At 40.7% G+C, this 12,283-nt stretch overlaps 1 protein-coding gene across 1 annotated transcript in view; it reads right to left on the bottom strand.

Moving 5' to 3' along the window:
- LOC129168434 (uncharacterized) overlaps nt 1-12,283 on the bottom strand; it is a 76,961-nt gene that overhangs the window by 46,147 nt on the left and 18,531 nt on the right. The gene's annotated exons all lie outside the window — the stretch shown is intronic.

Raw genomic sequence — 12,283 nt, 5'->3', positions numbered from 1 at the left:
ATTCACTAATATCTCTCTGCAGATGAAATTTTATTAAAATCTGATGGTGCGAAATATGTAAATTTTGGCCTGGAATTACTGTGTACATGCTATTTGTAGTGTGGCATGGAAACGAATACAGCGTGCTGCTGCACAGTGGCGGAGCTATGTGGTGGCCGTGGCCGCTTCTTGTCACTCTCCGGCCACTCCACTGACCATCTAGACATTTCAGGTATGAACTTATTGCCACCCCTATGTGAGGAATGGTCTCACCTTGGCCACCCCAATGAAAAATGTGTCTCCGCCCCAGCTGCTGCACCAAGATTGCTAGGCCGGCATGAAAAATTATGACACTTGATTTTCTTCCTTGGACTTTTTGATCAAAAAAGTCTTTACTTTTAAAACAAATGTCACAGCCTAAACCTAATCTTAAGTATTCCTCAGATGTTTTACAATGTTGTTTACAGCCACGCTGAAGCTAATTGCTGATGCTGTATCCGTTAGCTTCACAAACGATACGTGTTAATGTGTTACACATATCGGTATCGGAAATTGAAAGTTCATAAGGAACTGACTCAGATTTATTCATTCAGTTACTGTATATTTCTATGAATGTGTTCTCCTGTACTATATTTAAAATTGTATAGCTCTGTTAAATGTGTATATCCCGTCCAAATCTGATCAGGTTGTTTATTTAAATCTGGAACTAACCTTACCTCTTAAGATTCTAAATCAATGTTAACATGTAAACATTGGGCATCAGCATTCATTTCGAAGTTTGTTTTTTTTTTTTAAAGCCTTCCATTCTTTAAAGCTACTTATATTTCCAGTGTTTTCTTAGAAACACAACAGCATACTCGCCGATTCCTACAGATGTATGTTAATAACCTAGAAACTTTGCTGAACACGTTAGTGGTTGGGCTTTCACTTTAATGGCCCACTTGACGAGAGTTTGCTAATGCGCTTGTCGCCGAATGGAAGTAAAATATAGAGGCGGTCATCTTTGATGCGGTGCATCACAAAAAGCACTTCACACCAACGTACACCCCGGATTACTCCAAACTTGTGAGCGCACTAGGAGCCACTGTGCAATCCATTATTCATGATGTAGCTGAGGGATGTGTCACGCAGGGAGGGAGGAAACGACTTAACCTATGCCAAACACTGAAATTCCATTTGATACACGGGCTGGCTTTCACATGTGCAGATCATGCCATGACTGAGCATTTTTGGCTGAGAGAGATAAACAGGGAGCGTCTTATTGGTATCATAAAACACCATCAGTGTCATATTGATCCACTTTTATCAGCAGCATCTGCCAGTCACAGATGAGGAACAATAGCCAAGTCATCACCACTCCCTATGGCCAAATATAGAAGCTCTATATGAACACAAAGAATGTTTTCCTATCATTGATGTGTGCTCTATTTTAGGTTTTGGTGGTGTTGGTATTGTAGTTTTTGTAATTATTGTAGTCATTTTTCCAGGAAAAGCCTATATTTAAATTTTATTCACGCATGCTCAGGAACACGAGATGTAGCTTTAACAAGAACAACATATGAAATGCAGCCGTCCCTTGTTTATAGCGCTTAATTGGTTCTAGACCCGACCGCGATGAATGCATTCCTGAGATATAGGACTCGATGTTGATTAATAATTGTCATAGCTGGAGCATAGAAAACTTGTTTAACTTTCTAAATACAGTTTTTAACATAATTTAGAGCACTGTAGACCTGAAATGCCATCCCTATAGTCACCATTACACTCCTATTATTCATGGTCTACACAGCAGTGCAAAACTCTTATGCTGCAGGTACTCGAGACGGCCAGAGATTGGGGAAAAAAAGTTCTCCTCCCATTCTGTGGGGAAGTGGTAGGTTTTGGGCTTCTTTCTTTGTCCTTCCCCGCTTCGTTTGAAACTCTTAAGTTTAAAATACATGAATTGGAGGCTAAGTCAGATTGCTATGCTTAAAGCCGTGGCCGTCTCTTATGTCCCTGCAGTGATCCTGTAGCCTGTGCATTAGCAATGTGGTGTAAACAAAGAATAGTAGGAGTGTAAAGGTGACCATTGGGTGTCATGTCTTCAGGGCTCTAATAATGGTAAAACTGTATTTAGAAGGTTCTAAACAGGTTTCTATAATCTAACTATGAAAATATTCTATTTATTAATATTGAACCTGACAGTATACTGTATGCGGAAATTCACCTATCACAGTCGGGTCTGGAACCAATTAACCGCGATAAATGAGGGATCACTGTTATACCTATTATCATAAAAATAACTATTTAAAAAAATAATAAAGTATTCGGAGTACCACTACATAGAGCCCGAATACCACCAATGGTACCACAGTTTGAGTTTCAATACTGCACTCAATGTCTGGGAAAATAACAAATAGCCATAGAGGAAAGTGGGAGTCATGTGTTGACTGGAGTGTCATGATTCTTGAATATTCAATATGAAGTTTATAATAATAACAGTGGACTGACTTTGACGTAAGTGACATTGAAACTAGCCTGTGCTTGCACACTTACTTGTGACTTTGGCCAGAGACATGAGGAGAATGGGCGATGATAAAGGATTTGTTAACCTAGAGCAGTTTGTTGATATGATTTTCCTCCATTTGTGCATATTTTGATTCTTGATTTGTTTTCATATGAAATTTTAGATTCTTATTTAACAGAGGTGTGGTAATTTTGTATGTCTTGACTGCAATGACAGTATAGTGTGCATTTTGTTAGGTGCTGTGGTAGATTCCAGGTTAAAACTGCATTGCTTTTATTTTGAAGCTTACTTGCATTGAACAGGAAGCAATTTGCATGTTTTAATGCTGTGTAATTAGACGAATAGTCGTTTCACACGGGTTAGCAATAATGATGAAGTTAATGACACAACACATGCCAACGTAAATGGCCCCATTTTTCATAGAAATAAACCTTTTGGGTCTCAATTTTTATGTCAACAAAAGCGCCCGACCACGTACTGTATGTCAATTTAAGCAGACAATTTTTAGTAATAAGAACACTGTGATCTGGGACTTCGTTGCTCCAACTAGACGGGTTGCCAACAAAAGCGGGTTCCAGTGTAATAAATAAATCAGACTTATCCCATGATATCATTTGAATAACAAAAACAAACAAAATATGCAGAAAAATGTCAATAAATACTCTACAGTAGTCTTGTTTTACAGTCTTGTCGGTACGCAGTCATTGGGTATAATCCAATTCAAAAGGTCAACGCCTGATTGGGTGAAATCATTTCCTCATTAACTTGTCAATTTCACAAGGGGAAAAAATGTTTTCCTGAAAGAAGATCTCCAACACCACAAATGAGACTTTCATAGATAATTCCCATGATTTATTGCATCTTTGCTACAAACTAATGTATAGCAGCGTCTATAAAAAGCTCACTTTCGCCACATGGTAGAAATCCGTGGCGCACATCAGACACAGTACAGCGGGACTGTGTGGCTCTGGAAGGATTTATGCCAGATGGTCCAACTCTTTTGTGTCCTGGAGCTGAGTATCCTAATTATTATTTGTGTGACGAGAGGATCCTCTTTGAAACTTGGACAATACTGCCCGAGGGGAGTCCAAGACTGACCCTGAACACAACACAGCTATTCTCCACAGCATGCGGACAGAATATGAGTACCTTTTGAACAGTGAATCAATACAACGCACACCCTCAAAATGCAACTGGGAGAAATATACATGCACAGACAAATACATGCTTGTGTGTGTGGACACACGCCAATGCTGGGTCTAAAATAGCAGCAGATAATTATGATAGTGAATGGAGGTTTTATCATCTGCCTGGCTGGTCCTTTCTAGTGCCATCGCAACATAAAACAAAGTTTCGAAAGCCAAACAAGCTACAAGCTGCTTATTTTTGACATTGAACTACACCAGCTCTTATTGAGCAGTGTAATGTGCTACAGTGTTAGTTAAAGGAAAACTGCACTTTTTTGGGGAATTTTGCCCATCATCCACAATCCTTATGCGAGACATGAACACATCCCTTTTCTGTGTGTTCTAAAGATAGGAAAAACAGTGAAAAAGATGCTGTTAAGAATGCACATAATGGGAAACGCTTTCTGTATATGTACTGCGATGGCAGCCTGAGAGACAAGACAGAGAGGAAAAAAAATAGACAGTGAAGGGGAAGAGTCAAGGACATGCGATAAAAGCAGACATTAAAAGTAGACATGGTTATCAATCCAATCAAATTCATAACCTGCACTAAGTATATTTGGCAGACTGGCTTCCAGAAATTGAAAAATGGTGGAAGTGTGTCCTCAGGCCTGCTCCAGCCTCAACACACACATACACACATACGTCTAATATGCTCCTCAATCAATGCACGGCTAGGTGTAAGTACCATTTCAGGGGAAGCCATTATGCAAAGGAAAATGTCATTAGTGATTTGACAATTTCATGCATCGGTGCATGCTTCCATGTCTGTGGAAAATGGCAGGAAAAGGTAAGCACGCCCTAAAAGAGAGAACCTAAATGACAACCTCCTCTGCAGCAGACGTGTGCTGCAGCACCAGATCGGGCTTATTTTGTTTTGTTTTGTTTTTGTTTCATTACAAAGAAATTTGCTATGAAGACTAACATTGTGGAGCAATAACGCTCACGCCTCCAAATTCAAGTCTTCATTTAGTCTTCAGTCTTCTTTTATTGAGGGACAGAGGGTTGTAAACCAACCCATATGACACTCAAGGGAGAAAAAGATGAAAGCCAAAATGTAGTATAAATGCAGTCTTAGCGCTGTAGCTCTTTTTAAAACTCCCCATAGTTACTGCTATACAGTGGAACCTGGTTAAATCAGGCTGGCTTGTGTCGACAGACCTTCTATGTGGACCAACTCATCAAGTCGTGGTCCACCGTGTTTGTCGTCTTAGTAAAAAGTGCTTAAGTCACTAAAGTCGACGTTGACATACATGGATGACCGCTTTTGTCGACATACAATCTGAGACCCAAAGGGATTATTTCTATGAAAAAGGAGTCAGTTTATGTCGACGTGTTGTAGCATTGTTAACTTCCTTATGATGGCTGAGTAGTGTGAAACAGCAACTAGTCTCGTTACACAGCAATACAATGTGTGCACAGTGACTTCCTGTTCAGTGCAAAGTAAGCTTTGAGATAAATGCATGGCAGAACTAGCCTGGATTCTACCACAGCAACTAACAAAAGGCACCCAAATAGGAAAAAAAAAAAAAAAGATTGCTAGATTTGTACGAAAGCTTTATTGTCATGGTAAAGACCTGCAATGAAATTCCCAGAGCAGGTCTGTTGGATAAGAGTATAAAATTCCATATGAAAACAGAAGAATCTGAATAAAAATAGGCACAAATGGAGGAAAGCTGAACAGCGGCACCTCATTTTTCATTATTAATTCCTTCCAAAAGTTGAAAAAAAAAATCCACAACCTTTGAAAACCGAGGCAATTTTTCTTATTGGAAATAATGTAAACCCAATTAATCCATTCCAGACGCCCAGAAATATTAACAATTTTACAGAATAAGTCTAGCTTTACATGCAGAAAACAATGAAATGAAATAACTTCATACCGACCGCTGTCAGGTTCTACAACACCTGCACCACTTGAACCATGTGTCACTATGTATTCTTTACCTGAGTCTCTTGCTTGCCGCTGTAACAAGTGAATTTCCCTGCTGTGGGATTAATAAAGTAATACTATACTATACTATACTATACTATAACACAACACCCGATAGTCACCCTTACACTCTGATTACTCATTGTTCACAATACATTGTGCAACACTTATGCTGCAGGGACTCGAGATGGCCACTAGCTAACAAGCTAACCAGTTAGCCTCAAATTTATTTCTTCTAAACTTAAGAAGCCAAAACTTACCACTTCCACACGGAAAGGGAGGGGGAATATTTTTTCACTCTACAGTATTATGTCAGACATGCCATGACTTTATGCAGTGTTAAGGTAATGTAAGGTAATGTTTGTCATTACTGCTGCCTAGTGACCAGAATACTACATGTCACTTGTCTGTCAATATGTTTTGACTAATAATAGACCACAGTCTACCACGAAACAGCAATCATTTATTAATTAGCGATCCATTCATTTTCTATGTCGCTAATCCTCATTAGGGTCGCGGGGGTATGCTGGAGCCTATCCCAGCTGATTTTGGGTTAGGGTTACACCCTGGGCTGGTCACCAGCCAATCACAGGGCACATATACAGTAGACAAACAACCACTCGCACTCACATTCATACCTACGGACAATTTAGCATCACCAATTAACATGCATGCTTTTTTTTAATGTGGGAGAATAATTAATTAAACATAATTAATTACTTTCTGAAAAAACGCAATATAGAGAGATAGCAATAATCGAACTGCGATATTGCAAGGGACGACAGTATGTCGATGTGAGTCAGCCGGTCCGAGGGACCTTGACATACGCAGGTTCTACTCTAATAAGTCCACTGTTGTGCTAAATATTGCCACAAACACACACAGTCACCTACACAACCTGGAAAAAAACTATTAGCAGTCCAACACTTCTCAAGTCAGTATCTGAGTGATGAGCCTATTACTCCATATTAAATTTAGTCCCTACTTTGTTTGAATGGCATTTAACTGCGACGCTATATCATATTATTTAGACCTGAGAGCAGGCAGGAGTGTTTATAGTGTTTGGGAAAAAAACAAGGTGATAAAGTTAATGTATCATAACAACCTTCAGGCTAGTTTGCAACGAGAGCACATTGAAGCCATAAGTGTCTCTCCCAGGGGTCGCATGCAGGCAGCGTGACGTCACAGCCGACAAAGCCAAGGCACAAGATCAGCACAAATCTCTCTCCCCGGCTTGGAATATATCGCTAAAAGGAAAAGGCAGACCACACGTATCAGCCTGACCTCTATGCCCACGGAAAGCTTGTAGTGTATTCTAATTGCGGAAATAGTAGCGCACGACTGTAACAGGACACAAAGTCTTAGTCACCACAGGCGTTGTTGTTGTTCCAATGACCTTTTTCACACCAGTCAGACACTCTAACGCAGTGAATAAATTAGTAGGAGAAATACAGTAAACATGGACAAGTATAGGAGTAATGCAACAGACCAGGGAAGAATTATGGTGAGAATCTGGAAAAAGGTGCATGTGCAGGAATCTGTTTTCTAATCCAAACCCCAGAACCATTTATACAGTAAGACCTCCATTAACCAGGAAATCGCCTGCTAACAGACACAAATACAGGACACCGCAGCACTATTTTTTTCAACTTTTGTTAACAGTTCAGCCAATTCCTATCCCTCCTCATGTACTGTAGATGATCTCTGAAGAGCATTTTGCTCAAGGTCCCTAAAAACAGCAGAGCACTCCTGTCCTATAGGCGTACTGTACCTGTGTACTGGTGTATGATTGCATTACCATTGGGTTAGGTGAAAATGTTCAAAGTATGGAGGAGTCTTACCCTGACATTCATTCATTTTCTATGCTGCTTGTCCTCACTAGGGTCACGGGGGTATGCTGGAGCCTATCCCAGCTGACTTTGGGCGAGACGCGTGTTTCACCCTGGATGTGTGCCCAATAGTAGGGCACATATAGACAAAACTATTCACACTGACATTCATACCTATGGACAATGTAGAGTCTCCGGTTAAGCCAGAGTTCCCGGAGAAAAAACCCAAGCATGCACAGGGAGAACATGCCAACATGCTAACCACTAGGCCATAGTGGTTCGTGGAGTAACAGTGAAGGTGGAAGTCCAGCCTCCCGGTCCTTGAAAATGCGGCCCCCAGAAAAAATGGGTTGAATATCCCTGCTTTAGAATATTATAGAACTGCTCATACAATAATTAGAATTCTGCCTATGAAACAAAACAATGTGAACTGTGGTATCCCCACTGCAATATCCATATCTGCATTGCAAGAGTAGCAGGTGCACTGGAGGCATGTCAACAAGTGTCCACCCAAAGCGCTTTGGTACACATGCCTTTTGCTGTTAGTAGAGCATACATCTATAGGACAAAACACCAACGATTGTATTGTACGAGGCAATAGTTTGTTAAAGCAAACATTGATTGGTAAATGATCTCAATTATTTGTCAGAATCTGAGCCTAAAACTTCCGCTCTGTGAGGCATGTGAAGCTATGAAACCCTTGCAAAAACAACGGATGGTCATTTTTCAGCCTCGAGTCAGCTAAGCTCCCTAATTGGGCGTCTAAAGCGAAGGGATTTTGTTGCAAATAGCAGCTTGGATTAAGGCATGGCTGTGGCAAAAAGATTCTTAAGATGTTGTTGCACGGATTACTGAAAGCAGATGTATTGTAGATATCGAGCTAAATAAATTGGAGGCTAACTCGTTACCTGGCTAGAATGCTATGCTTAAAGCCGTGATCTCTTGTGTCCCTGCAGTGATCCCATAGCCTGCACATTAGCAATGTGGTGTAAACAAATAGGAGTGTAAAGGTGACAATGGGGTGTTATTTATGTCTGGAGGGCTCTAATAATTGTATTTAGAACATATTTAGGAATTCATAAGCAGGTATTCTATGCTCTAACTATAAAAATATTCCATTTATTAATATTGCATCCTACGTTGCAGAAATTCACTTATCGCTGTCAGTTGTGGAATTATTTAACCGCGATAAACACTTGTCAAATCCCTCGTAAGATCCCTATCTTATGAGGGATTTGACAAGTGTCTTTTAGAATTTGCTGAGGGCCGAATTTGACCCCTGGGCCACAGTTAAGACCCCCCCACTTAAGAGTGAATGTAGATACAGTGGAATCTTGGTTGTTGTACACCCCGGTTAGCGTGGTTTTCAGTTTACGTCAAAAATGTACGCAAAAATGTTGCCTCTGTTCGCGTACATTTTCCAGTTAGCGTACCATATGGCGCGCATCTTGTCGCGTGATTAATACGCTGCGTGAATGCGTGTTCGTATAACCTATCTTTATTCCAAAAGGTTAGCATGTTGGCATGCTCTCAAAATGGAGACGGGAACCGGAAGTCATTGTCTCCCAGCTCCGTCGCCCGTCTGTGACATTATCACCAGTTGACTATGTAGTTCTTTGCTAACTGAAACAGTTGTGCCACACGCCTCTGCTTTTCTTATCGACCACGGCTTCAAGATAATCCACAATGGGACCAAACAAAGTTCCAAGTGCCAGCACTTTGATAAAGACTGTGTGGATATCTCTTCTCCTCCTCCTTCCATGCTGCTCGTCATCACCGTCTTCGTCAACAAAAGGTCTTCAATCAAGGTCAACGCTAAATGTTCATTTATCCCTTTTTATTCCCCTTTTCAAATAGTTTTCTGCAAGTAAAACTATAATTGTTGTATATTATAAAGTGTTATGTTCACATTTTTAGGCATCAGGAACAGATTAATTAGATTTGCAGTTTCTTATGGGAGAATGTGTTCGCTTCGAGTACGTTTTGTGCTCGTGTGCTACGTTCGCTCACATTCTGTGCATCTCCTGGGGGCTAAAGCCTCCCCTGTCTTTAAAACCCAGCGACGCCTCTGATGAAATCCCACGCCGAAACCATTTCTTTTCATGCTTGGCACTAAAATAATCCTATTTTTCTGAAAAAAAAGCGTTCTGTCATAAACAAACACACTGATGCCTACCTTTCATTTCTTTTCGTTCATGCCATCCCTAATTAGTCGGTACTGAAAATAATTAAAGCCCCACTTCTAAGGCTAATGAGACAGTCAGAGGATTTTAAACAGGAACCTGAAGCCCCCACACACATTCCAACATCAAGCCAATTATCTTGGTGGCCTTGTCATTTTTGTCCCAGTGTGATTGTTTTATTTTCTATGCCGCTTAATCCTCATTAGGATCGCTGTCGTATGCTGGAGCCTATCCCAGCTGACTTTGGGCTAGAGGCGGGGTACACCCTGGACTGGTCGCCAGCCAATCGCAGGGCACATATAAACAAACAAACTTTAACCCCAACATTCATACCTATGGGCAATTCAGAATCGCCAGTTAACCTAACATGCATGTTTTTGGAATGTGGGAGGAAAACGGAGTACCCTGAAAAAACCCACAAACTCACGAGGAGAACATGCAAACTCCATACAGAGAGGTCCAACGGAGATTCAGACCCAGATCTCCCAGATCTCCTGACTGTGTGGCCAACATGCTAACCACCTAGGCCACAGTACGCCATTGTCCCAGTGTGAACGGACCAAAAAAAAAGTACGCACAACCCTTGAAAGGCATCCCAGTGTGTGGATTAGATCACCTGTGAAGTCTGCCTGGCGCATCCTCGGCTCCTCTGGTGAGAGAAAGAAAGGAGAGATCTTTTTTTTGGGTGCCATCATAGGAAGACTTCCACAGCGAACACAGACGAGAGTCTGGATGTAAAAGCTGCATGATGCTATGCATTCAAATCATGTCGCAGCTCTCCTGTCAGTCCTCTGAGAGTCCCTCTTGGCGCACAAACACAAGACACACAGCGGATTTATATTACCATTTTCATACATAAGATCCTTAAACTGAAAGAACATGTATGCATAAAACTCATCAACACAGGCCTGCAGCGATATGCAGATAAAAATACACGCATAGACCTCTTCCTCACAGACATCTCGACAGGTTCCATCATGAGGCATCTGCCTTTTGCCTTTTGCAGAAAACACAGCTAGCAGATAATTGTGACGACGACTTATAGGACAGGAACATTCACGTGCACACAGGTGCCTCCCTGCCTCTCTCACGGCTCTGATACTACCTAAAAAGGTGGAAATATGCGTGTTTGCACGCAAAATTTGTGTGCAATTATTGTCATTATGCAAATTTGACTATTACATCATCTACCGCTCCAACCACCACATATAGATTGCAGTCCTGTGGGGAAACTATATTCCATAAAGAAACATTTCTTTACAATTTCATTGTTAATCAATACCGATTATTACATCGTTTCAATTTGAACGATTCCGGTTACCATTCCTCGTTTCGATTCCGGTTCCTGGTGATTCTCAATTCCGATGCTTTTAAAAGGCAGGGTCATAAAAGTTTGCATGGTTTAAATGTCAGTGCCAGCCAGAGTTCGGGACTAAATGTCAGCACTTCTCCACAAATTGTTTAATGATATGAACTTTGGATCAACATTACTATGATTTTCTTCTATTCTAGGGCTATTTTCAACCAGCATGCAAATATCAAACCATCCAACTTGAATATAAATGTCTTTTTCCAGGAGTACACTTTTACAAAAGATGTTTACTTTTGAAAAGTAGTACACCTTTTTGTTGCCTCAATGTTGGCGTAAGCTATGTTTTATGACACCCTTATTTTGGTACTACAAGCAAACAGCAGCACTCTTATTTTGAAGGTGGGAAGTGTGCGAGTTGAGAAGGTCCCTTGACTGTTGCTAACAGATAGTAATAATAAACTTGCCTAGCCGTAGCTCCCATCCTTTATTTACACCAAACTTCCACAGTGATGCGCACCCTCCTTTGCATGATATCACTGTGGTTCAAATGTTGCACTGTGCCGACCGCTCTTTCACGTGACCTTGAGCCAAACTTTTTAGCCGCTTCTTCTTCGTTGGTGTCCGCCGGCTTCTTCTTCGTTGGTGGTCACGGCTATTTTTCCCTGGCGGCGAAGTGGACATTGAAACTAGGAATTGGAATAAAAACATTTGAACGATCCCGGGAGAATCGCAATGTTAGTCCCGGTTCCCATCGATGCTTGAGACTCGATGGCCAACCCTATTGATTTAAACAGGGTGAAACATGCTGAAATATTAAATATTGAGGCGGGGTCACCTTCTAGGAGAAAACTAAATGCCCGTCAGTCATTCATGACAGAAGATGATAGACCTCGGGAATCATGAGACAAGAGGGGGGAACAGATTGTGTGTGTGTGTGTGTGTGTGTTCCAATGTCATGCTGCTGGAAGTCAAAACAGCCTGAAATGATGCTAAAATGTTAATATTGTTTAACATATCATAGCCTATTAATAGCCTTGTAATAATGCAATGACATGCACTCAAAAATATCCCATTAAATTAAGTGATGCTGCTGTTATACTATTAGTACTATACTATGAGTGACAAAATACTACTTGCAATTTTACATCAAAATAATTAAAAATACATTTAAAAAACAAGAAATCAAATGAATAAAATAATCCCAAAAAAGAGTTAAAGTAAAATGAATAATTCAGAATTTAATTTAATTTCAAGCATCATCGTGCATGTTGTTGTCAGGTTGCATAAACGTTGACAACTGACTCGTATTTAGGAATGTTGACGCGTATTTGTTTCTTCTCGCACCAGTGTATTT

The sequence above is a fragment of the Dunckerocampus dactyliophorus genome, chromosome 15, assembly GCF_027744805.1.
Source record: "Dunckerocampus dactyliophorus isolate RoL2022-P2 chromosome 15, RoL_Ddac_1.1, whole genome shotgun sequence".
NCBI lineage: Eukaryota > Metazoa > Chordata > Actinopteri > Syngnathiformes > Syngnathidae > Dunckerocampus > Dunckerocampus dactyliophorus.
The sequence above is the reverse complement of the archived record's forward strand: the minus strand, read 5'-3'. Positions and strand labels throughout refer to the sequence as shown.